A 24,070-nucleotide genomic window follows, 5' to 3' on the forward strand; every position below is an offset into this window, starting at 1 on the left:
GAACAGCTTTGCCTGAGCCCAGCCAAGGCTTGTTCACTGGTCTGGGCCCAGCTCAAAGGCTGCTGCTGCTTTGATACCCCCCGGGTCTTCAGCTGGTCTCTTCACTTCGCTTGGTGGGAATGCCTGCCTCGTGTTTTTCAGTAGTGTTGGTGGTTCTGTCGCTGTTGCGTTCTGGCAGCACACTGGCTCTTTGCTTCCCTTTTCTCCATGTGTCTTGGGAACTTCATTCTTTGTCACCACAATGTCACCACCCAAGGTGGGTGGGGAAGAGCAGAACTTTTACCCTCGCTCGTGTATTTAGTGGCCTGATCAAAAGTCTGTGGGGGAAAAAATGAAGGGTTGCACAGCCACACTAGCTGTCAGAAGACTAATGTAATAAAGGCAGGAGTTCGGCGGCTGCCCCTTGGAGAATGGGTTGAGAAGGGTGCGGGCTGGTGAGTGTAATATGCGAGAACCACCACCAGGTGGTGATGGCGGCTTCCTGGCCCAGGTGGGACTCTGGGTCTCCCCCTCCCATGGAAGGTCACTTGATAAGCTTAGTGTTGAACCATGTCCTTCTCATTCTTATTAAAGAGTGGTATTATAAGTAAGCTGTGAATTCCCATTATAAGAAATAATTGCTTTTTAGAAGGAAGCGTTAAAGACCTCTAGCGCAATTAAGATCCTATTCTTTTCCTTTTTCTTTGGCTGTTAAAGCCAAAAGTTCTTGGCCTTGAGATGAGAGTTTACATGGAACTTCGGGCAGAAGCCTCGTCTGCCTTGGGCTGCAGCTTGTCCCTGGCAGGGTTTGGGCTGAAGGGTTATGGGCTCTGTCTCTTTGACACTGCTACATGCAAAAATGACTTTAAACTTAGCCTCCCGAACCTGTTGGAGACATTGGTGAAAAAGAGAATAGGACAAACATCTTTTGCTGTTGGATATGCGTTGAATCAGTTTGTAGCCAGGGGAGGCTGACAGGGGTGACCGTGGTGGATTTAGGACAGTACTTTTAGACCCACAAGCTACTGACAGGTAAGGAAATGTAGAAGGGGCCAAGGCACAGTAATCGCGGGACTGTTGGTCTCTGGAACACCTGTGATCTCCTCAATTCTTCACAACAGTCCGTGAAGGAGGTTTCAGGATCCGTTTCTACAAATGTGGAAGCCGCAGGTGGGATAGGTCAGGAAATGTCCTCAATGTCACCAAGCTAATAGGGTGGTGGGGATGGAACCCAAAGCTGGTCCTGGAGGATGAGAAGTAGGCTCATTCCTTATGGATGGGGACAGTGGAGTGGTTCAAACAGAAGAGTCCAGAGGGGTTTCCTATCCCTCAAATATTCTTCCTTTTAACATTGGCATGGACATTTAGGGGAAACTGCCATTCATTTTCACAACGGGCCACTCCGTATGCCTTAGGGACCTCTGAGGTTTCAGGGTGACCTCGGCCAAGCCAGGTGCGCACACGTCTCACTGTGAGTTGGCTGCTAACTTTCATGATGTTTTGCTGCGGGGGCAGCGTCGTGGGGCTGTGGTTTGAGTTGGTTTTCGTGTCTCCCTTGAATACGCAAAGTTCCTCCTATAGTCATTGGCTGGGCTGCTGCCTCCGAGGAGCCTCTTCCCCACACTTGAATCTGCTCCCGATTCCAGAGAGGCAGCAGCTTCCAGCCCAGACGGGCTTCGGCACAGCACAAGCCATGCAGCTCGGGGGTGCCGGGCTGGGTGGCAGTGCGAGGGGGTCACCTGGGGGGTAGCTGCTGCGGAGCCCTCCCCTTGCGACTCTCCCAGCACAGCACCTCCCGCTCCAGGCTGTTAATCACCTGGCCGGGAACTGGAGGGGACCAGGATTTCTCCGTGCCTTGCTGTTGTTAGGGGAAACGGACCATCTGCATCCAGACCTGCCGGTCTCTTGCCTCTCCTCTTTAAAAACGAGCTCTTCCTGCCTGGAGTCTGGTAAGTGCCACCAGAGGTTCCGTTTTCCTTCCTTACCCGATCTGCGCTTATAGCATCAAGAGAATATTCTCATATAATGAGTCCATTAGCTTTAACTTAAATGTACCAGGATTTGGGTGACTATTTAAATTTGCTTGCGTGCTTTTTTTTTTTTTAATGTCCATTAAACATTTTTTGCCTGCTTCAAAAATCAAAAGGTGTACAGTGAAACATTTTAATTCTTTATGTGTGTTTAACCTCTGTCATCTTGTGTGGAACCTTTCTTTTCAGGGTAATGCACTGAAAAATTACACGGATAATGCTCTGGTGCCTCTCCCCTGCCCCCTTTATGAATAAATTCCTGCATTTGTCATCACTGTGTGCCTGAATGTCAAAAATAGACACAGTGAAGGGATCTGTCATGCAGAGTTCAGAGATTCGGTACAAAACCCCAGGTGAAATGAGGACAGATCTTTTATTTAATTTTTTTTTTCTTTTTAGACTTCATTGTGTGTTAAGTTCAATTTAAAGAACAGCTAATGCAGCCAGCCGGGTCGCGATGGGACCAGGTGTACTTCTTCATTGTTTCAGACTCACCTCCTGGGATACGCACACCTTGCTCGCTTGTTTTATAACCTTTACAGGAAATACCTGGGGATTCGTCACGTGACTCCTTACTTCAGTTTTCACATGTGTTCCCACAGATAAATCGTTTTGCTCTTATATGGATAAATGTTCAGTTAGGAACTTCTAAAAATTGTAAATGAGGTGCCTGACAGATCCTTATTCATTATCGCTTCTCGCACTCCTCAGCCTCCAAACGTATGAACTTTTATTCCCTTTAAGAGAAAATAAAACTGGCACTTATATTTTAAAGAGTACTCATGTTAATTGTCATTAAAAAACATATAGCAGTTAATCTCCAGGAATAACCTTAATCTCACTAGCTGGGATGGTGTGACTTGACCTTTTCTTTTCTTTTTTCTTTTCACATCAGTTATAAATAATGCTCTATGGTAAATATATAATTTGAGGAAAATTGCATTATGTAATACTGGAATGGAAAACCAGGGACGTGCGTGCTCCTTTGGGGTGATTCTGTAAACCATGAGAAACTCTCGGGCTGCCAGAGACAAAGGCTGAGACAGGTGTGCCTGCTGGCTCAAGGGGACTTTCGTGCGTGGGGGAGGAAGCTGAGCATGTGTAGCAACTTGAAGCATGTCAGAAAGAACATTTGTCAGGAATCTTCAAAACCGTGGCAGTTTGTAATGTGTGAAATTGAACTTCTGACCCTGTTTGCTTGATGGTGACTTCTTGTTTTGCTTGAGAATTGTGTGGTGTTGGGCCCCTGGGTGTGGGAGAAAGAGCAAAGCAGTTTTGTGAAGAGGGAAATGCCATCATTTTTGTGTGTGACTTGAGACGGGAGAGCCTAAACCATCACCTTAAAAGGAGAAGTTTCTGTTGAGAAATAGAAAATTGGCAAGGCACACACCACAGACCTTACCTGTAAACTGCTTTGCACAGAGGTGATGGTTACGCTTCATAAGGGATAAGAAAGAACAGAAAATAAACCCGAGGGAATGAAACGCGGCTACGTGTGGGCAGAAAGAAACCTGCACTGTTCGTTGCCCCTGACGCCCAAGCAAGACACCCCCATTTGGTTCTCTTCCTCCTGCACCATTGACGTGCCCTTCTCCTGAAATGACCCAAGCCTGTGTTTGACAACAAGAGGCTGCCACTTCATTCAAATGCATTCTTTCAACTAACGAACTCTCACCTCTTGCCAAGGGGCCTGAGTGCCTGGTTAATGATCTTTAATGTAAGTGATTCTCTGCCTTGATTAACGTTGAGCTTGGTTAGTACCGCACAGGTGAACTCCATGATCCTCCCACGTGATCCATTCCCTGCCAGCCACCTCCACACCTGCAGGAACTGGGCATAGCCGGTTTTCTCTTTATGTGCGCTCTTCCCCTCCCGTGGAATTTGGGCTGAGACAGTTGAGGTGGAACCCGGCTGTTCAGCAGAAGAGCAGCTACAGAGCAGTCTCTTTGGTGGAGGACGCGAGGGTGGCGATTTGGCTCCTGAAATCCGAAGACCTTCGGGTGAGCCTCCCCCTGAGCACGTTAGGGAAGGTGCTGCCCTGCGCTGTGTCCAGGTGGTGGTGGTGGGGCTGGGTGATCAGGGTCTCCCAGCTGCGGGTGCTGGGTTTCTCGCAGCCACCATGGCAACCACCCGCCTTCTTCACCGTTCTGCTAGGACACCCTTCAGCCCCCGCCGGAAAGGAAGGAGCCCTGTGGATGGCCCTGCAGCTCGTAGGGTAGGCAGCGTTAGCCATTTTCTCCTGACCTAGATACGTGGTAGTGGTGATTTCTGCATGGACACGTTGATACCTAAAAAAAAGATGAGAAAGAGCTTTCATAGTGGCAAAAATGAGAAATGTCCCCCTTTATGATTTTAAGGGACAACAGTTTTTAAAGAATCGGATGGCCTCAGCCTGCGGTGTCGCAGATTTCCCTTGAGGACTTATTTATCCTGTTGAACTGTTGATTAAGGTATTCCTCACCACCCCTGTCCCAGAACCTGGGGACGTTAGCCTGAAGCATTTACTAGGTACGTCCTTCCCAAGTGGATCTTCCCTTTTCCCTGGCCTTAATTTTTTTCTAGAGAACAGGGCTGTTGTAATGGCTGGTGCTGAGCGTCCCTGGTCCTCTGAGGTGGGATGTTGGTGGCACACGGTGGTCGACTTGCCCCATCTTGGCCCCTTTCCCAGACCAAGTTCTGCCGCGGGCTTGATTGATTCGGCTGCTGGTGGTAGAATCTGGTGTTTTAGAATCCAGGGATGGAAAGGATTAAGAATGATTCCTGATTCGAATTCCTTGTTTCTAGGGAATTACTGAATCTATACATTGTATTTATTGTTTTAAAAAGTACTAATTCGTAACAGTGGAGGGGAAGAACTATGATTTTGCTTCTTTGATCTTCCCTAGTGATCATATTTTCTGAGACAAATACTGGTTTTTTTTTTTAAAGTCATATAATTCACATTGAAATCTTGTTATATATGTTACAAATCACTTAAAGGCAGTGGTTCTCATCCAGTGGCAATTTCTACTACCTCTCCCACTGGACATTTGACAATATCCGGAGAGGTTTTGGTTGTCACAATTTGAGGGGGAGGGGCGGCGGGTGCCCCTGGCCCCTGGTGAGCAGAAGCCTGGGTGCTGCCCCACTGTCTACACGGCACAGGTAGCCCCTGCCACACAGAAGTACAGCCCGAAGTATCGGTAGTGCCCAGGTTGAGGAACTGTGCTTTAAAGAATGTACAAAATAAGAAATGCCGTGGAAAATCGCAAGTCTCTGGGTACCCTGTCCATAAGGAGTAAATGTTTGTTTGGTTTTTTTGGTACAAGTGCTCAATTGAGCCTAGTTGAATTAGCAAATGAATGGAGCATGTGAATTCTATATCATAGCTTTAATAAAATACATATTTCTTTCAAGTTCAAATTATTGGCAAAGTATGTTATTTTAACAAAGCTAAATAACTAACACAATAGATGGCTACTTGATCATTTGCTAGCGTCCACTGCCTGAAGAGCATCTTCCTTTCAACTGCGAGGCAGGAGAAGCTCCACGTGGGAGCCAGGGGGAGTCCTGTGGCTGAGGACGGGACCTGGGCTGATTTCCTCGTCTCTGTAGTGGGTGTAGGGTAGGGATGTCTCAGCTGCTTACCTCTCTGCACTGAAGGCTGAAATGTGGAGGAATTGTGGAATTTTAGAAACAGAAAGGGGATCTCTAAGTTAATTTAGTCTAATGCCTTCTCTTTGGAGATAAAGAAACTAGCCCAGAAAGGTTAACTTTCCTTTTCTAATCCATTCTGATGTGGTTTCTCCTTTGTTTCAGTTCTTAGGGCAATTTTTGCCTATTTAATTAATTCAGTTTTCAGTTAATCATGTGCTCATTTCCGACACCTTTCATTGTCATCCTGCCTTGCTATTTGAAATCTTCTAGGTTAACTTTTTATGTGTTTCCTTCTTGGCCCCTTCATCAAGCTCTAGATGAAGCTAACTTTGGGAATGGGATGATGACTCACACACCTTTGGGTCCTGCCAGTGCCCGGAGAAGAGTTTTGTAAGTTTTGGACCCCAGGAAGATATTTGTTGATCTGATCTGAATGACACACAAGCTTGGTGTGACTGAGCCATGTGAGAATTAGAACAGACATCCAGAGTGGTTATCTTCATGCCAGGACTCGCCTGCTTTTCACTTAGGGAAACCCGTTACATATTTGAGAAGGGGAAGTTCTCTAAGTTGGTGGTTCCTATAGCTGAAGGTCAAGGTTGGTTTGCTGAAGCACTGATTCTTGATGATGTTTCATCCAACATTGGCATTTTTCTTTGGCTTTGGATGCCTTTGAGGAACATCATTTTAGTCTTTTAGGCTTGGATTTGTTATGTTAGCTCTAATAGGCTTCCTATGGTTATGTTTTAAATGGGGAGGAAAAAAACAAAATTGCATCTTGGAACAGGAAAAAGGACATTAGGGAAAAACTGAGGAAATCTGAATAAAGTATGGACTTTTGTTAATGATAAATCAACCTTGATTCATTAATTGTGAGAAATGTCCTGTACTAATGTAGATTTTAATAATAGGGGAAACTGGCCGCAGGGTACATGGGAACTCTTGTGGTGTCGTTGTACTAATTCTGTAGTCTGAAACTATTCTGAAGCAAAATGTTTACTTTAAAAAGCACATGTTGGCGTGGATACGGAGAGGTAGGAACACTCATACACTGCTGGTGGGACTGCAAACTAGTACAACCTCTGTGGAAAGCAATATGGAGATAGCTCCAAGAGCTACAAGTAGAACTACCATTTTGATCCAGCACCTACCCAAAGGAACAAAAGACATTCTGTAAAAAAGGCGTCTGCACTAGAATGTTTTATAGCAGCACAATTCATAATTGCAAAGGTGTGGAATCAACCCAAGTGCCCATCAATACATGAGTGGATTAATAAAATGTGGTATATGTATATCATGGAATACTACTCAGCTATAAGAAACAATGGTGATCTAGCACCTCATATTATCCTGAATAGAGCTGGAGCCCATTCTCCTAAGTGAATTATCACAAGAATGGAAAAATGACCACCACATATTCTCACCATCGAATTGGTTTTAACTGATCAACACCTAAGTGCACATATAGTAGTAACATTCATCGGGAGTTGGGCACATGGGAGGGGGAAGGAGGGGATGGGCATGTACACACATAATGAGTGCAATGCACACCATCTGGGGGATGGACACGCTTGAAGCTCTGACTTGGGTGGAGCAAGGGCAATATACGTAACCTAAACATTTGTATCCCCATAATATGCTGAATAAAAAAATAAAAAGCACAAACAAAATTGCTGCCATTTTCCTAACAGATACAGTAGTACATTTTATTGTTTTATTTTTCTTTAAGACAGGCTGCTGCAAAGTTGTGTTCTGTGTTTGACATATCAGCTCTCTGGTCAGGATAGCTATCAAAGTGTCTCTTTCCAAAATGTGCCCAAATAATTTTGAACAATTTCAAACCACAGTATGTGATTTAAATTTATTTGCCATTGCATTTACTAACTCATTTGTAGGTGGTACATTCAAAAGACTAGACATAATTTTCAGGTTTAAAAAGTTACATCAACCAAAGTGTATTTGTAGATGACATTTGAAATACTATCAGCTGGTAATGCTACCACCAGTGTGCTAGTTGGAGAAATGTGTCCCATTTTTTTGCTGGGCCTCCAAAGGCATTTGGGTGACAGATATCACTGTCTCTGGGCAGGCTGGTGTAATTCAATGCCTCTGAAACCAAAATAAGGAACTTTGGTTCCTGGGTCCGATAAAGCCATAAAACACATATGGGCCTATTCTGTTTGATGATATGTCACTAAATATACTATTCTTTGTATTAAAACAAACATAGACGTAGTATAGACTATATGGATTTTTAAAGTACTGCTTGAGATTGCTGGCTTTAGGTTCATGGCCGCCAACCCCTCCTCTGTTTCTGTGGCTACCAGGGGACAGTATGAAAAAGCACTGGACTTGGAGATAAAAGAATTTGAATTTGAATCCATTTGAGTCACTTATCTTAGCTGTTAATGGACAAAATAGTCATCCTGTGCCATTTTGTTGTGAAAATAGAATGAGATAATAGAAAATGTATTTGAATACAGTGAGATCTGTACAGATGCTGAATATATTACTTTGCAGGAGTTAGGTGCACCCCACCCCACCCCCTTTTCATCTATTTGTATGGTAGATCTTACATTATGTTGACATTCACCTTGGGGGGGCTAAGGTTGGCTTTGCAGATCTATGTTCTCTTGCATTTGTACTCACGGGTATGTGTGTTAGTGTTAATGTTAGATGAAGATTACTTGGAAAGTTTGTTTTTATTACTCAAACATATACAGAATAGCATCATAGCAAGCAGCATGACGAAACCCCACCCCCCAGCTTTATTGCTTCCGAGTGCAGTTGAATGATTCTTCGCAGTCCTTTTTTTTTTAGCATATATACCATTTGGAATGACAACGAAAACATGTTTCAATGTCAGCTAAAATAATGTTTCTCTATAGGTTCACCACTAACTTGATGTTTGAGTTTGCTTTTTCTAAATTTAATTTTCTTTTTAAATTAGATAAAACGCTGACCAAGTCATAATAATTAGGTATATTTAAGTCTTCCTTTCATCCTTGACCCCCTATAGGTGACCGTTTTTATTAGATTTGGGGTTATCCCTCCATTGTCCTTTTTGGAAATAATATGAATATATTTGTATTTCTTTTACTCATTGAGTAGCACATGATACATACAGTTCTGAGCCCTGTTGTTTTCACTTAGCACTATATCCTGGAGCTCGCTCACTGTCTGCTTACAGAGGACTCCCTTGTGGTGGTTTATAGCTCTCTGCTATGGGGGCAATGTAGTTCAGTCAGTCCGCAACTGATGGACACTTGGGATATGCCCAGGCTTGTCTTTGTGTGTGTGCACGCATGGACAATAAACAGCCCTGGGCATGTGTCATTTTGTTTCTATCTAGGCATTCCGATAGGGATAAGTAAATTCTTCCTTTCTTGCCTTGTAGATGGTGTAGCTACTCAGTAAACTTTTATTCTCTCAACCTCTATCCTGCTCTTAACCCCTGATCAGAAATGCAGCTCTTTAGTCCATAACCCTTTCTTCCTGCCCCAGGTTTATAAAGTTAGAAAGGAACCTTAGAGATGGGTTTACCCTTCTTGTTTTATTGATAAAAGACCTGAGACCAAGAAATGAACTTAGGTCTTCTGTTCCCCACCCCGCAGGTGACGTTCTGTCTGTGAAACTGTCCTTCCCTCTGCCTGCTGTAGGTGGGCGGTGCTCTAGGGCTGTGCTAACTCAAAGGCTTGGTCCACGGACCAGCAGCATCACCTGAGAGCTTGTTAGAAATGCAGGATGTCCGAGGGACTGAGTTAGAATTTGCTGTTTACTGGGTTCCCAGGTAACTCACGCACAGTCAGGTTAGAGACTTGCTGGTGGTGGTCTCCTCCAGGAGGGGATGCGGCAGCGGTGTGTAAACAGGAATGGCACGGGCTCTTTTTGAACAAGTAGACTCCTCCCTTCCTCCTGATGCTCTCCTCCAGCCTGCCTGTCTCAGCTCCGTCCCTGAAGGGGTCCAGAGTGGATCTCTTTGGGGGTGGGATCTTTCCTGGGTAGTGCTGCCTTCCCTTCCTGCTCCATTCATTCAACACAGCCTTCATCCCTCTCGATTTGTCTTGGATGCATCATATTCCTCTTGTTTGGCAAGTGCTCTTGCTTTATTTCAGGACTCTGTTCATGCTAATTTGTACATTCGTCATGTGTTCAATTATGCATTTTCTCATCATTGATGTTAAAGACCTTAAAATGCTTTTGTTAGCATATATACCACAACATAAGAGTTACTAGCTCCATTTCTTTGCTTTACTGCTGCTGTGTGTGTGTGTGTGTGTGAGCATGTGCATGTGTGCAGGCATGAATATCTGCATTTGTTAGTAACTGATAACATTAGGCCTCAATGCATACTTGAATAAAAACTTAATAGCAAATTACTTCTTAAATTATCCACAAACTGTCTTGGGAGCTAAAGTGACTATAAGTAGTGAAATCATTGTCATAATAAAATCCTTTACTGTTAGATCGAGTGTTTCTAGTCTCTTAAATTTCAATTTTGGAAGGTCAATTTTGGGGAAGTGGTAGTAATAATCTAAGTATTAATATATCTAAATGCAGTGATGAGGTTTTAGTATGCTATAGGAAAGATTTTAGCATAACAATATGTAGTGTTAGTAAATGTATAGGGTTTTTTTTTTTAAAGACAGCTTTTTATACTAAGAAACAGATGATGTCTTTTTCTAAAGTATGTTAGCTGCATCTGAATTAGTAAATGTTAAAATAACCATGACTGGTTAAAATATTTTGCAAATTCTTTTTACTTTTTATATAATTAAATGAAATTCTCCATTTGGTAGTTGAGCTTGCAGATAAATTAAATCTTGCCAGACAGTCTGAGACAATTAGTGATTCAGACCCTAAAAACGTGTAGCATTTGAAAAATAACAACTATGTACTGCAACTTATAAAGGCATAATTAATTAAGGAAACTTTTTCAGTATTTTAAGATTTGTACTAGTTAATCTTAGCCTGGTTTAAGTCAATCCAGTTCAAACCAACTGTTATGAAAAAGCCATTGCTTTTAGCTACAGAAAATAACCAGTTTCATAGAATGACTTACAATAATAATTCAACTTTTTTGAATTCAAAAGCCTAGCTGACATTATACCAGATCTGTTGTGGTATCCGTCTGTACTTCACTTTGTAGGCACTAATACATTTATAACATAGTTAATGGTGATTCATTTATTCACAGTAAGCATTTATTTTGCCTTAGGTGTGTATGTGACAAGGTGGGTATGTGGAATACAAAAAGGATTTAAGGCAAATCCCTTGACATCAAGATGCTCACAATCTTTTTTTTTTCTTTTAATTTCTTCTTTTTTGGAGACAAAATCTCACTCTGTCACCCTGGTTAAAGTGCAGTGGCGCCATCATAGCTCACTGCAACCACAAACTCCTGGGTTTAGGCAATCCTCTTGCCTCAGCCTCCCGAGTAGCTGGGACTACAGGCACGCACCACCACACCTGGCTAATTTTTTTTTTCTATTTTTTTTCTATTTTTAGTAGAAGTGCAGTCTCACTCTTGCTCAGGCTGGTCTCAAACTCCTGAGCTCAAGTGATCCTCCTGCCTTGGCCTCCCAGGGTGCTAGCAAAGATGCTTACAATCTTAATAGAAACCTTGAGGTTTCCACTGGGGTAGGGTTTTCTCGGGGTCACGCCAGCCAAATGAATGAGCAAGTGTCTAGGTAGATGAAGAGAACACTTCTCACTTTATGGATACTTAGATTTTGTTGACTGGTATGACTTATGGGACTTGCTTATGTTTCGGAGCCTCAATCTTTTAAAAACAGGTTTAGAATTTCCTCAGTGTTAAGTATTGTATATCTTTATGAAGGTCACCTATTTGAAAGTTTAAAAGAAAAGGAAGAAGGTGCCATGAAAACACTAAGGAAGACATCAAATAGCTTGTGAGAGAACATGAACTTCTCCAACTCTGAAATCTCACGGAGTACAGTGAAGATAGGAAAGAAAAATAGATTAAAAAATAAAAGGCAGGAAAGAGGGGAACTCAGCATCGTAACGATAATAAAGTAGCACATGTATCAGACGCAAATATCCAATAGGCCACGAGCACCTCGGTATAAGATGTTTGAGTTGAGAGTTAAACTCATTGACTAAATATTATTTTATCAGCAGCCACAAGATATCCTAAGATCTGCCAAGGATAGTTAGCAGTGTAGAATCAATTATAGGTATCCTCTTTATTCATCTCCTATTTGTGTTTCCTGCAGTTTAGATCATTATTCCTTTTAACTCATTCCTAATGAACTAATGTGGTTTCATGGTCACCAGCTTCCAGCTAGTCCTTGGACAGTAGTGGGTAGGAGTGTGAGCAGTAAACCCTGAACTAACAAGCCTGGTAATCTGTTGTGTTCACAGATGGCCAAAGGAACAACAGATTAAAGAAAGGTAAATATAGTCACCTGGCAAAAATATTTGCCCTTTCTAAAAATTATGAAAGTTCTATTTAGGAGAAATGTTTTTGGTAAAAATATTTGAAAGTTTGTTTTATAATCATAAGTAGCTTGGGTTCTTTTGGCCAGAGGGGGGTGTGTGTTGTGTGTGCGCTCCTGGGCGGTGGGGAGGGAGGCAGCTGGCAGGGACTCGAGCGTGTCGATCGGGAGAAGGAAATGAGATGATGAAGTTAATTGGCAGAGAGTAAGAATAGAAAGCATGTAGGAAGGAGAGTCCTGAGATTTCAGGGCTAGTCTTTAGTCATCAGTTGAAGACTTACAGAGAAATGATGGAAAACACCAGTAATTAAGAAAGAATTATTGTGAAAAAGGGTTCCAAACCCTTTTCCTGGTATTCAGGTAGAAGATTATGGTTCTGGTCCAACCCAGTTTCCCTTTCACTTCCTTTTCCACCTGCCTGGTTGTAGACAAACTGAGCTGCCTGCCTTCCTTGTATATGTTCTGATGTTTGTTTCCTCAGAATCTTAGTGACCCGGTGCCGCCGCCTCTCTTTGTGTGTCTGAGCTGTGATACCAACTTCTGTATGAAGGCTTCCTTAGTTCTTTTCAGTCCTCGTTACTGAAATAAGGCTCTTCTCAGAGAAATGAAAGATACTTCCCTATGTATTGGGTACAGGATCCATCGAAACTTCCAGCAGGAGTATGGTGTGGTTCATCTCAGCAAAGTAGTTTGAAGATTACACCAAGTTTTCCAGGCAGATGTAACCAGTTGACAGACCTGTGTTTGCACTGGGTCCCTACCTCCTGTCCTAGGGTGTTAGCCCTTGGAGGACAGCACACTGTCCAGAGAGCACATGAATTCATCTTGGCCTGGCACGGTAACTTACGCATAGATATCTGGCATCATAGCTGAAGATAGGTGGGAGAAATAATACACAAAAACTGGAACTAGCACAGGTGAGCGAGAAGAGGGAAGGGGACAGGTATGTCACAGAAGTGACAGGTAGCAGAACTACTGGCCGAGGTTGGAGGCATTAAGGGTGTGGATGTTTGGGGGAGGCATGGTGGTCTACCTGTCCTTGACCTCATTAGGCAGATACTACAGCACTAACGTGCAGGCAGGAAGCAGCTGTATCCCCACGTGGGCACCTGTACAGGCCGCCACGGCGCACCATCTATTGTGTCGGGACGGAATTTGGGAGGATCCGGAGGCACTCAGTCCTCCCACCCATCCCATGCCCAAGAAACAGCCCCTTGAAGTGTCTGTGTCTCCTCTTGTCCTTGGCATTATGAGAGTGCACATTAGTTCTATTGTCTCTTTTCCTTCTCTTTAAGCTTTAGCATGTGGTTGTTTGCTAAGAATGGAAACATGTTTCCATCAGAAAGTGAAATTTAAGTGCTTCAAAAGAATATTACGGAATATCTGGAAATTCCAACTGGCCCAACCAGGTTATTTATTAACTATGACAAGTGGCTGACTGGTATTGAAGTTTGGAAAACAGATTATTCCTTTTAAATTTTCACAGATGAAAACTAGAGTGCCATGTGGTGGGTGAGGGGGTCGTCAACCAATTACCCCATTTTAAAGATTTTTTTTCTGGGAAATTGGAAACAATGATTGTTTATAGCCAATATGGGGCCTTGAATATGTCTGACTCCTAGTTCTGGAGTGTGTTTTCCTCCTTGAGAAGTGGGCTAAGGTGAGTCGGGTTATGTGCGTAGATGGGGAGGGGGGTGCTTTGCGGGCATTGTTACTTCTAGTGCAATAGGAATGCATTAAGGTACTTGGGCTGCTGGTCTTGTGCAGAGCCAGCCAGTGGATTCTAAGAGACTTGAAGGCTTAGAGCCCCCAAGCCCTATTCCACCTTTTTAACGTTTCTGTGACTTATTAATAGTAGCAGGAGTACCCATGCCACTCCTCAGTGATGTTCTCAGGGTGCAACCACACCCTTGACCTTGCCTCTGCACTCTAAAAGAGTCTGACATCAGGATCTACAGATTGCTTAAGCAGGATACAGTTCGGTTTTTTTTTTTTCTTCCCCATGTAAGGTAGAACTGTACTTTCTCCAAAAGAATGCACGTAGCCTACAGGGAAGGGATGGATTATTTCCTCACTGGTTTCCGATACCCTTGGAAACATTAAATGGTTTCCTGCCACCAAAGTGTTCCTGTTACAATGGGGATTTAACAGCAATATTTTACTTACTGGAATCCACTAGGGAAAGTAGGAACAAAGTGAAAAAATTAAATATAGGGCATATTAAAATGTTCATTTTGGTTCTGGTTCTTACAAGGACTTATGGTAGCAACCCAAATAGAAGTATGTGTTTTAACCAAACAGATAAATTATTAGCACGTTGGTTGTTTACATATGAGTCAGAGCATCTGAAATTCGTTCCCATAAGTAGGTTGAGCCTCCTTCTCAGCCTGTTGTCATAGGGTCTAAAAATGGAAATGTGAGTCCAAACTCTTTCCAGCTCATAAAAATAATTCTGAATTAGTAGAGCATAAATGAATGTGATTTTATTTGAGTGTCATTTTCAAGTTCCCCAGGACAGGTTGGGACCTTTTAAGTCTTCTAAAATTCCCTGTAGTGAGGATTAAGAAAACAGTAGCAGCTTTGCTTCTGGCCTTAGACAGTTTTCTAACTAGGTCAGAGCCTCTTACCCTGGAATAAGCAGATTCTCTTTGCCCCTTAAGCATCAGTTTTTGAGAGTTGCTGTTTGAAACTATCACATAGAGAAGGTCACTTTTTATAAAGATGCATTGCTGAACCCAGAAAAGGAGTGGGATCTGCATGATTGACTCTTCTGCTTACCAGGGTTATATATCAAATCTGGGCTTGAAAGTGCTCTTCCAGTGTATTAGGGCACATTTGTGCCTTAGCAAGATCCTGTGGTGCCTTAGCTTTGTAACACTGTCTTGATGACAGATAGAAGTTTAGGAATTAGGCTAAATGTAGTCTGACTGCAGAATTCATTCTGGTGGTAGGTTTTTTGTGTGTGTGTGTGTGTGTGTGTTGGTTTGTTTTTTAAACCTGTATATGAACCCAATCATTTTTTTCCTCAGAAATGTGAAATAAAGGGTAAAAACCTAACAATTCAATAAGGGAGATAGATAAGAGATGAAAGTTTAAACTTGGCCTGTACTCAGGAATTGGAGACAACTCCTCCCCCTCCTCTTTCTCTTGCTCCTGTGGCTGGTTTATTAATCCCCTTTTCTTAGAATGCCTACTAGCCTGTTAGTCCCACTGCCAAGCGGTCTTGTAGCTCTTAACGTTTTCATCTTAGGTATTTTTCTTTCTTGTTCTTTGTAAAAGTTCTAAATATCTAACAACATATCACCTAGAAAGGAAGAGCTGGCTTCACTATTAAAGAAGGTGAAAAAATAAAGGAATTGATTATGCATCATAAGAAATTAGAAAAAGGACAACTAGGTAAACAAACAGTAAAACTAGGATGGAGGAATTAAGAGATGAAGTTAAGATTTAAAGGTTAAATAAATCCAAGAGCTTGTTATTTGACCAACTAAAATAGACTTCCTTTCTCTGAATTTAGGAAAACGGAGAGCAGAAATAGATAGTAGGAAAGGAAATAGAACCAGAGATGCAGGAGGGATTAATAGACCTTATAGGAAAACATTTCATGCAACCCAACACATTTGAAACCATAGGGCTAATTTTTAAGTAAAACAGAAATTGCCAAAATTGATCCAAGAAGCATGGAAAAGTTGAATAGACCAATTACTGTAGAAGAGATAGGAAAGGTGATTAAAAATTACCATTGAAAAAGCCACCAGGACTCTGTGGGTTTCTAGCGGAGTTTTATCTAGCCTTTAAAAAATACAAAATCTGAGTGTTTTATGCTATTCCGGGACATAGTAAAATATGGAAAGTTCTCAGTTCATTGTATAAAACTAGCAAATTTTTAATTTAAAAACTTGATAAACTTTATAAAAGGATAGACCAATATTATTTATGAAAGTAAATGCAGAAATTTAATTTATTAAACAGACTTTTTAGCGTATCAAAAGGGTATTGCACTGTAATAGTTTTTTCTAGTAATGCCAGGGTGATTAACTATTAGGAACTCACCACTGTCATCCATTGTTGCACCAACATATTGAAGGAGAAAGTTGTGTGACCAGGTTAATAGAGGCTAAAAGGCCATTTGATTAAGTTTAGCAGCCATTCCTAATGTAGTACAATCTGAAAAAGCAAACTAGAAATAAAAATAAATCATTTAAACATAAAAAAGGCCACACACACCCACATACCCCCACCCCCACCCACCCACCCTCCCCCGCCAACAGCAGATTATTTCCTGAAAGGGAAAACACTAAAACTATAAATTAAAATTAGGAATCATTACTTCTGATACCAACTACAGGTAAAATAAATAAATAAATAAAATAAAATTAGTAATCAAAGATGTCTTCTTTTACAATTATTAATATTATTTAACATTGTCCCAGAGGTTCTTGTGAGTGTGATAAGACAATGAAATGTTTGTATGTCTAGAAATCTCAAGAGCCTATTAATAAAAATAAAAAATCAATAGAAAAAATTGTTAAGGTTGCTGGATAAAAAATACTGTAAGTCTCTCGTATTGTTCCTCTGTTTTGAAGATAAGCACCCAGAAATGAAAATTAAGTATTGCTTTCACAATAGCAACAGATAACCTGGGAAGAAATTGAACTAGTATCTGTGCCCTTCTTAGTGAAGGATATGAAATAAAATCTAGAGAAATACAATTATGTAACACATGAATATATCATATTACAAAATTATAAGTAAATGTATTATGATTCCAATTAGAATTTCCAAAGTGATGGGAAATTCTTTTTTCTTGAATGAAATAATCCTAAAGTTTTAGTAGGAGAATAAATGCATAATACCTGAGAAGTGCCACGATGAATATGAAAAAGAAAAGCAGCTATGGCAGATTTGGCTCCCAAGTGATGACAATATGCTAAAAGATCTTTGTGACCAAAGCAATGTGGTATTAACATAAACAGTTCAGTGGAACAAAATAGAGAATCTAGGATTATATCTCATTAAGTAAGGGAATTAATAGATAATAGATGATAGTTAAATACTACTATATAGTAGCATTCATTGGATGGTGCTGGCATAACCATCTCTCTGTCTGGGGAACAACACAGACCTCTATCATAAATTATAATCAGAAATAAATCTCAGAGTCTTCAAACACTTAAATATAAACAAGCAATCCAGTTTTTACAAGAAAATATTAGAAACTACTTATATGATCTTGGGTGAGGGAGGACTTCTTAAGCAAGATTTGATACTCACAAGCTATCAAAAGACACAAACATATATTCTAAAACTTCGCTGTAGCAAAAATATGTGGTTAAGTCAGTAGATTGAGGAGGGGTATTTATAACATACGTGGGGTTACTGTCTGTAATATACAAATAACTTAGGAATTGGCAAAAAAAAAAAAGAGAAAAATGGATTAAGAATATTGATACGCAATTCACAGAAAGCAAATGTAGACAGCCAGCAAACCTATGAGTAACAGTCCATATTTGCTAGGGAAATGGCAGATTAAAGCAACGAGACATTGCTTTAAACCCATCAGACTGGTAAAAATAGAGAAGAATCATCTTACTACCAAGGATGTAGCAGAAGTGGTCTTGTTTCTCATAATACTGATGGAAATGCGAATTGTCATGGCTTTATTTGGAAGCAGACTGGCAATGTATAGTAAAAATAATTATACCTTTCTTCTAAACAGCCTTCATCCTGGATATCTATCTTTTAGAAACAAAAGCATACATAGTCACAATATTATAGTGGCAACGTACTGAAAATATGAATACCCATTGGTTGAAAAATGGCTAATTTGTAGAATATGTGTACCATGTAATATTATGAAAAAATTAGAATTGTGTCAGAGTTGGCTTCGGAGGGATTTCTATGAGAACGTGATGAATGAGAAGCAACGTATGGAAAAGTATGTAATATCCAGTTGCCAGACAACCATTCCCCTGTATATGCCCCTGTGTGTAAATGTGTGAGTGTGGAGAAAACAATGTGAACACCCTAATTTTCTAAGTTAAGAGTGGGGTGGGGGCTGATGCAGATATTGGGGGTGGGGGCGGCAGGGGTTTCCAAGCCACCCACCAGTGATAAGTGTTAACCACCTCCTAGTTTTTCCTGTGGGGGAAGCTGCAGAACGCTGTGGTTTGAGGTTAAGAATCTTGGCTCCTTCTCTTAGGTCTCCAATTTTTTTTTTTTCTTATTCCATTTTTGTTCTTGTTTGGATGCCCTGATATCCTCTCAGATTTTATGAGCTTATCAATTAATTGTATTTAATGTCTTTTTTTTATCCTAAGACCCTGTGTGCTTGTCCCTTTCGTGTCTTTGGCGATTCTTGGTTGTCTGGGATCCTTCTCTTTGTGCCTCCTGGTTGCCCCTTTGTTCACTGGCAGGTGCCAGGTCCAGGCAGTGGACAGGGCTTGGCAGGATGGGCCAGGAGGTGGCCTCTCAGGTGTGGCTCCTGCATGTCCCTCTGGGCTCTCTTGAGCCGCCTGCATTTCCGGTGTTAGGACCATACTCCTGCCTTGGCTGCGTAAAGTTACAGGGTAGCAGTGGGAGAAGCGAGAGGTGGTGAAGTTTCCTGGTAAATCACCAGGCTTGTTGCCCCACCGACAGTCCCTCCTACCCACCCCTTGGATCTCAACTCACTTCTGAATTTCTGGCATGTGGAGAATACTTCCACCTGTACGGCAGCTCTCCTGGATTTGTTTTTCTTTCAATCCCCACCCATCCCATTTCTGTTCAATTGGTGATAGTTTCCTACTTTCCCAAGGACTCTTAGGGATGTGATATTTAGTCTGGATGGAAGAGAGAGAGAGACATGTGCACTCAGAGGGCCATTTGGGTAGAAACTTGTGCTGATCTCCCCAAGCCCTAATGTGCTTATCTGTAGAGCAGGGATAATGACATTGCCTATCTGGTACTGTTAGGGTTACTGTGAAGATTAAAATAGGTGATGCTCATAAAGGGCTTCTAGAACAGCATCTGTCATGCAGTCAGGATTCCATAACCGTTAGCTGCTGCTGTTTTAAAAAATGAGATCATGCTGGACATACTAGATTACAGTGTATTTTTTTCCCCAGTTAATAAATCTAGGAAATCTTCAGACACCTGTCATGTTTCAAAAGCTCTGTAATGTTTACTGATATGTCTATGCACGAGTGTTTCTGTAGCTAAATTCCCAGAGTTGAATTCCTAGATCAAAGGACAAGAATGTTTACAATGTTCATAGACACTGGGGAATTGCCTTCTCTAGTGCTGCACTACTTTCCACGGCTCCAGTAGTACACACGGGCACCAGTCCCCCCATGTTCGGCATCACCCCAGTTTAGCAGTGTTTTCATCTTCAACAGTTATGGAAGGTAAAAATACAATATCTCATTTTGTGTCTTTTGTCAGTGAGGTCAACTGTCTCTTCATATATTTGTGTTTTCACTTTTATGAAGTGCTAATTCACATCTTTGTGTCCAGCTTTCCTGTGGGTTATTAATTTTTCATTGATTTATAAGAATTCTTGTAAAATAGGGAATTTAACTCCTTATCTGTCTTGTTTTATTTTATGTCTTGTGTAGCAGCTTTTAATTTTAACACTGTGTTTTCAAATGTCTTTTCTGTGGTGACTTGGAAAGCTAACAACCATTTATAGGATTATTTCTTTGTGTTAAAAACAAGGGATTTTTCCACTTTAATTGTGAACGTTACACATTTTTCTAAGTCTGAAAAAAGAATTAGGGAAAAAAAAACAGGGAAAAAAACTATCAGCCACAGAAAGAATATCAATCACTCTTAATATTTTGGCATTTTCCCTTTAGTTGTCTTTTGGGAAGGAATATATTTTTATAGGTAATTAGCATCATAACATAGATATAGCCTTTTTTCATATATTCCAATATGTGATCTATGACATTCCATTTTCTGAACATGCAATATCTTATTCATGTCTTTTTTGTTTAAGTTTCTAGTTTTTCATGTAAGAGAGAAAAGGTGCTGGATATATCTTTGTGCAAAAATAAATTTTTTTTTTTTAAATTTGGACTTATGGTCTTAGGACACCTCCCCAGAAATGGGGTTACTAAATCAAAAGGATATTAGGATTTAAATATTTTGGTACATATTACCAGTTTGGTAAAGTTGGGTACCAGTTCATGTTCGCATCAGCGTGAAGACTGATGACCTGTCATCAGAAGAGAAGGGACAGCCACCCTGAAGATGTGGGGGAAGAGCCTCAGAAAGAGGGTCGGGAAGTGAGTTTGAGAGGTTTGAGGCATAGCCTGCAGGCCAGCCGGGCTGGGGAGAGAGGGAGGGAAGGGCAGAAGGTGGAGGTGAGGATAAGGAGCCGGCAGGAGCCAGGGCTCATCAGGGCTGCGTGGGCCACCAGGAGGAATTTGCAGTTTACACCTCAGGTTATGGGAAGCCGACCTGGAGAGTTACAGGAAAGGGGAGTGGCTTGGTGTGACTTGTCGTTGCAGGTGAGTGAGAGTGTTAGGAGGCTGTTGCAGTGGCCTTGGTGAGAGAGGATGATTAGAACGCCGGGGTGTAATAATCCAGGATGGGAGGAGCAGGTGAGGCCGTCTATTCTGGAGATGGAGTCCAAGGCCTGCTGATGGACCGGATGTGTTGGAGATTAAGAGAAGAGCAGCATCCACAAAATTCAACTTGTACTGCCCGGTGGCCCCCGAGAAGGGGAGGCCTACCTGGGGAGCAGCGTGGAGGCCGAATCAGAGTTCCTGTTAGGTCTAAGGTACCTCTGAAATCTCCAGGTGAGAGTGATGATGATGGTGGGTGAGGATGGCGTCCCAAGGGGAGGCCAGTGTTGAGTAGGCATTTGGGAGTCATTTGCATTTAGGTGGTCTTTGCAGACTCAGGGGCTGGAGGACATCACTAAGGGTGAGGCATTTCTTCCTCTGAAAATGCATTGGGGATCCTAAGGGCCTAAGTAATTGAAGGTTGGGAGCACAACAGTATGATGAATTAGGAGCTGTCTGTAAGCTGCCAGCCTGTAACTGCTTTGAGGATATAAATCCTTGGGTTTTGTCTAGTGCTTTGAGCAGATGACACATGATACGATGGTTACTAAATGATGTTTAAGAGTCGAGACCTTTTCCCCTTCTTGCTGAAGCAGTTTCCTTTTCAGATGCTTTGATACAGTGACTTGGTTGTATTAACTTATGAAGCATATAAACCACACATTGTCCCTTTTTTGTAAGGCATTGGAAGAAAAGGCTGACTAACCCAAGTTAGGAGGGATTTGTTTTAAGACCTTGTGAGGAAATTCAAAATTTCATGTTATCATCACCAACTCTTGCCTGTGTTATGTAAAGACTTTTGCCTGTGTGATGTCATCCTTGTTTTGTTCAATTTATTCCTCCCCCTCCAAGCGTCCTAGTTTTTCCTCTACTGTAGCTGCTTTTGAACAAAACAGAGACACTTGGTCCTCCCCACCCTCCCCTCCAAGCATTTGGATTCTTTTCATTTGGTGACTTGTTCTTTTTAACTGATAGGTTTGTTAGCAATTTTTAAATAACTATTTTTCTGATTATAACAGATTGAGACATTGGAAAAGATAAAATATAAAGCAGTGATCTTCCTGTAAATCGACATAGCCAGAGAAATAATTGGTTACCATTTTGTTTTATTTCCTTCCAGTCCTTTGGCTATATTTATATTTATGGAAATAGTTTATGAATTTGGAATAATACTATAATATTGTTTAGAATGATGCTTTTTAGCCAGTATTTTATGGTGAGCATTTTATGAGAGCTTATAATATTGTTTTTAAAAACATGCTTTTTGAAGGCTGCAGGGTATGGATAAATTCATGGTGGCTTTTTAAGGGGGGAAAAAATCTCAAGATGATCTCACTAATTGACAAATCCTTTCAAGATTAAAAACAAGAGCAAACAAAATACAAACACTGAGCCATCTTTGGAATACTACTGTGAAATTCAGATTTTATGTTCTTAATAAAATCTTGTTTTGGATGAGGTCAGTCTTCATGCTTTTCTTATTCTTTTTGGTTATGTTACCTAAAAATTGAATTAACTGTTTTAATATACTCCCTCTGCTTTCCATTGGAACACACTGATCCAGTGTGATTCTTTGTGGTATTTGGTAAAACCCCACCCTGCAAAGCAATCTTCTAATTGTAGTAAACAGTATTGAGCAATTTTTTTTGGGGGGTAATATGTCAAAAGTGCTAGGAGCTATCCAAAGATTTACATTTAACTGTAAGTAATATACAATTAAAGGAACATCCTGACTTTTTAACATTGTTTTGAAATTTGAATTTAGGGAAAAAAGTTCCCAAGGATGCAAGCAAGACCGAAAGCAGCTTCTCCTGTTGCCAGATGCCTGGTGGCCCCACCCTCGGTCATGCACAGGTGTCCCTCCCGTGGCCTGTCCTTGGTCAGCCAGGCCCAAGGGGAATTCCCAGGGAGGCCGCTCTTCCCTCTCCTATTGTGGAGAACTGCATTCTGCCCAGAAGTGTCTGTGTCAAGACACCAGCAACTTTCTGGTCATCGAATCCAGAGGCTTTTATATTCTTGGCACAAACCTCTTCGACCTTGCTGAGGCTCTTGGCCCTTGACTTTGTTGGCCCCCAGCTCCACCCCCTTCCTCTCTAACCTCTCTGCTTCTGTTTTGCCTTCTTCTCCAAGGCCCTCATCACATTTCTCTTTTTACCTTGAATATGGAGAATAAGATTCAGAAATTATAAAAATGTAAGCATATTCTTTTTTTAAAATTGGGGATGTTTTACATAGTTCTATAGCTTACTGTATTTTTTTTTTTTTACTTGTGTTTCCCCACGTTTTAAAATATTCCTTGAGGACACGAACATATAGATGTCTGTAATTTATATTCTCTGTGATCAAACATTTTGTCTGCAGACTCCTCATCACTAAGTCCTCCTTTAGGCTTTCTTCATCTTTATTTATTGTATCTCAGTGGATTCCTAGCAGGTTTCCTTGTTTTCAGTTTCCTCGCTGTGGGTTACCTGGTACCACCACTCACCACAGTGACCCTGGAAACCCAGGCACGTTGGTGCCATCTCTGTGCCCACACCCCTCAGGTGACTCCAATTATGTTCAAACACCCAGTCTCCATACCTTCTTCCTGGATGCTCTGACTTGCTGGGGGGACCTGCAGGGTCTCGCTGGGGGCGCTGTCAGCGCGTGGCACCATCTTCCATCAGACCTCAGAACTGCGGGGCATGCCTTGACTTGGCCCAGCCCTGCTCTGTCCTGCACTCTGGTTGTTCCAGACGTTGATGTTCTTGGCTTACTCTCTAAGCCCTTCGCGCTCAGCCTATGACCTTGTCTTCTACTTCTTTGGAAAATGAAACAAAATAATAAAGCAGCCCTCAGTTGGGGAAATACTGCAAACTCCCCTTCCCTCTCCCCTTTTCCTTCCTGTCTACAGCAGTGCGTGTCCGTCTTCCTCCCATGTTGCCCTGGAAGCGGCTTCCCTCCTCTCCAAGGCCTCCGAAGCCTTTGCTGTGCATCGGGCCCTGTCCTTTTAAACCAGTGGTCCCTCAGCTGGGGCAGTTTTGTCTCCCAGGGGACACTTGGCAGCGTCTGGAGATATTTTGGTTGTCACGCCTGGGGAGAGCTGCTACCTAGTTGGCACAGGCCAGGGGTGCTGCTAGACATCCTACAAGGCACAGGACAGCCCCCACACCCAAGGATCACCCCACGTGTCAGCAGTACCGAGGTTAAGAAAGCCTGATTTGTTTCAGACATACTCTCAGACTCTGGCCTCCCGTCATTGGTTATATGATTTCTGTGTCCTTGTCTCTTTTCACTACAGCCTAAAGGGTGGCAGTTTTCGTTTTGGGATACTCGGGAGATTAGAACAGTTCCAGGCTCCCCCCAGTCAGTAGTGTATCGGGGGACAGGTGGTAACCACTGGATTAGGGCTGGGTGTTGGGGATGAGGCCACTCTAGC

The 24,070-nt window shown here is 41.9% G+C and overlaps 1 protein-coding gene across 7 annotated transcripts in view; it reads left to right on the forward strand.

The window, feature by feature from the left end:
* Positions 1-24,070, forward strand: part of NEDD4L (NEDD4 like E3 ubiquitin protein ligase) — a 312,200-nt gene that overhangs the window by 123,417 nt on the left and 164,713 nt on the right. The window contains exon 1 of one of the 7 annotated variants that reach the window (XM_045527445.1): positions 3,893-4,009. The exons of 5 other annotated variants lie outside the window; for them this stretch is intronic. The gene's annotated coding sequence lies outside the window, so the exon portion shown is untranslated. Of the gene's footprint in view, positions 1-3,892; positions 4,010-20,820; positions 20,887-24,070 lie in introns of those variants that run through there. One more of the 7 variants, XM_045527446.1, reaches the window with a different exon arrangement.

This window comes from Lemur catta, chromosome 16, assembly GCF_020740605.2.
Source record: "Lemur catta isolate mLemCat1 chromosome 16, mLemCat1.pri, whole genome shotgun sequence".
Classification (NCBI taxonomy): domain Eukaryota; kingdom Metazoa; phylum Chordata; class Mammalia; order Primates; family Lemuridae; genus Lemur; species Lemur catta.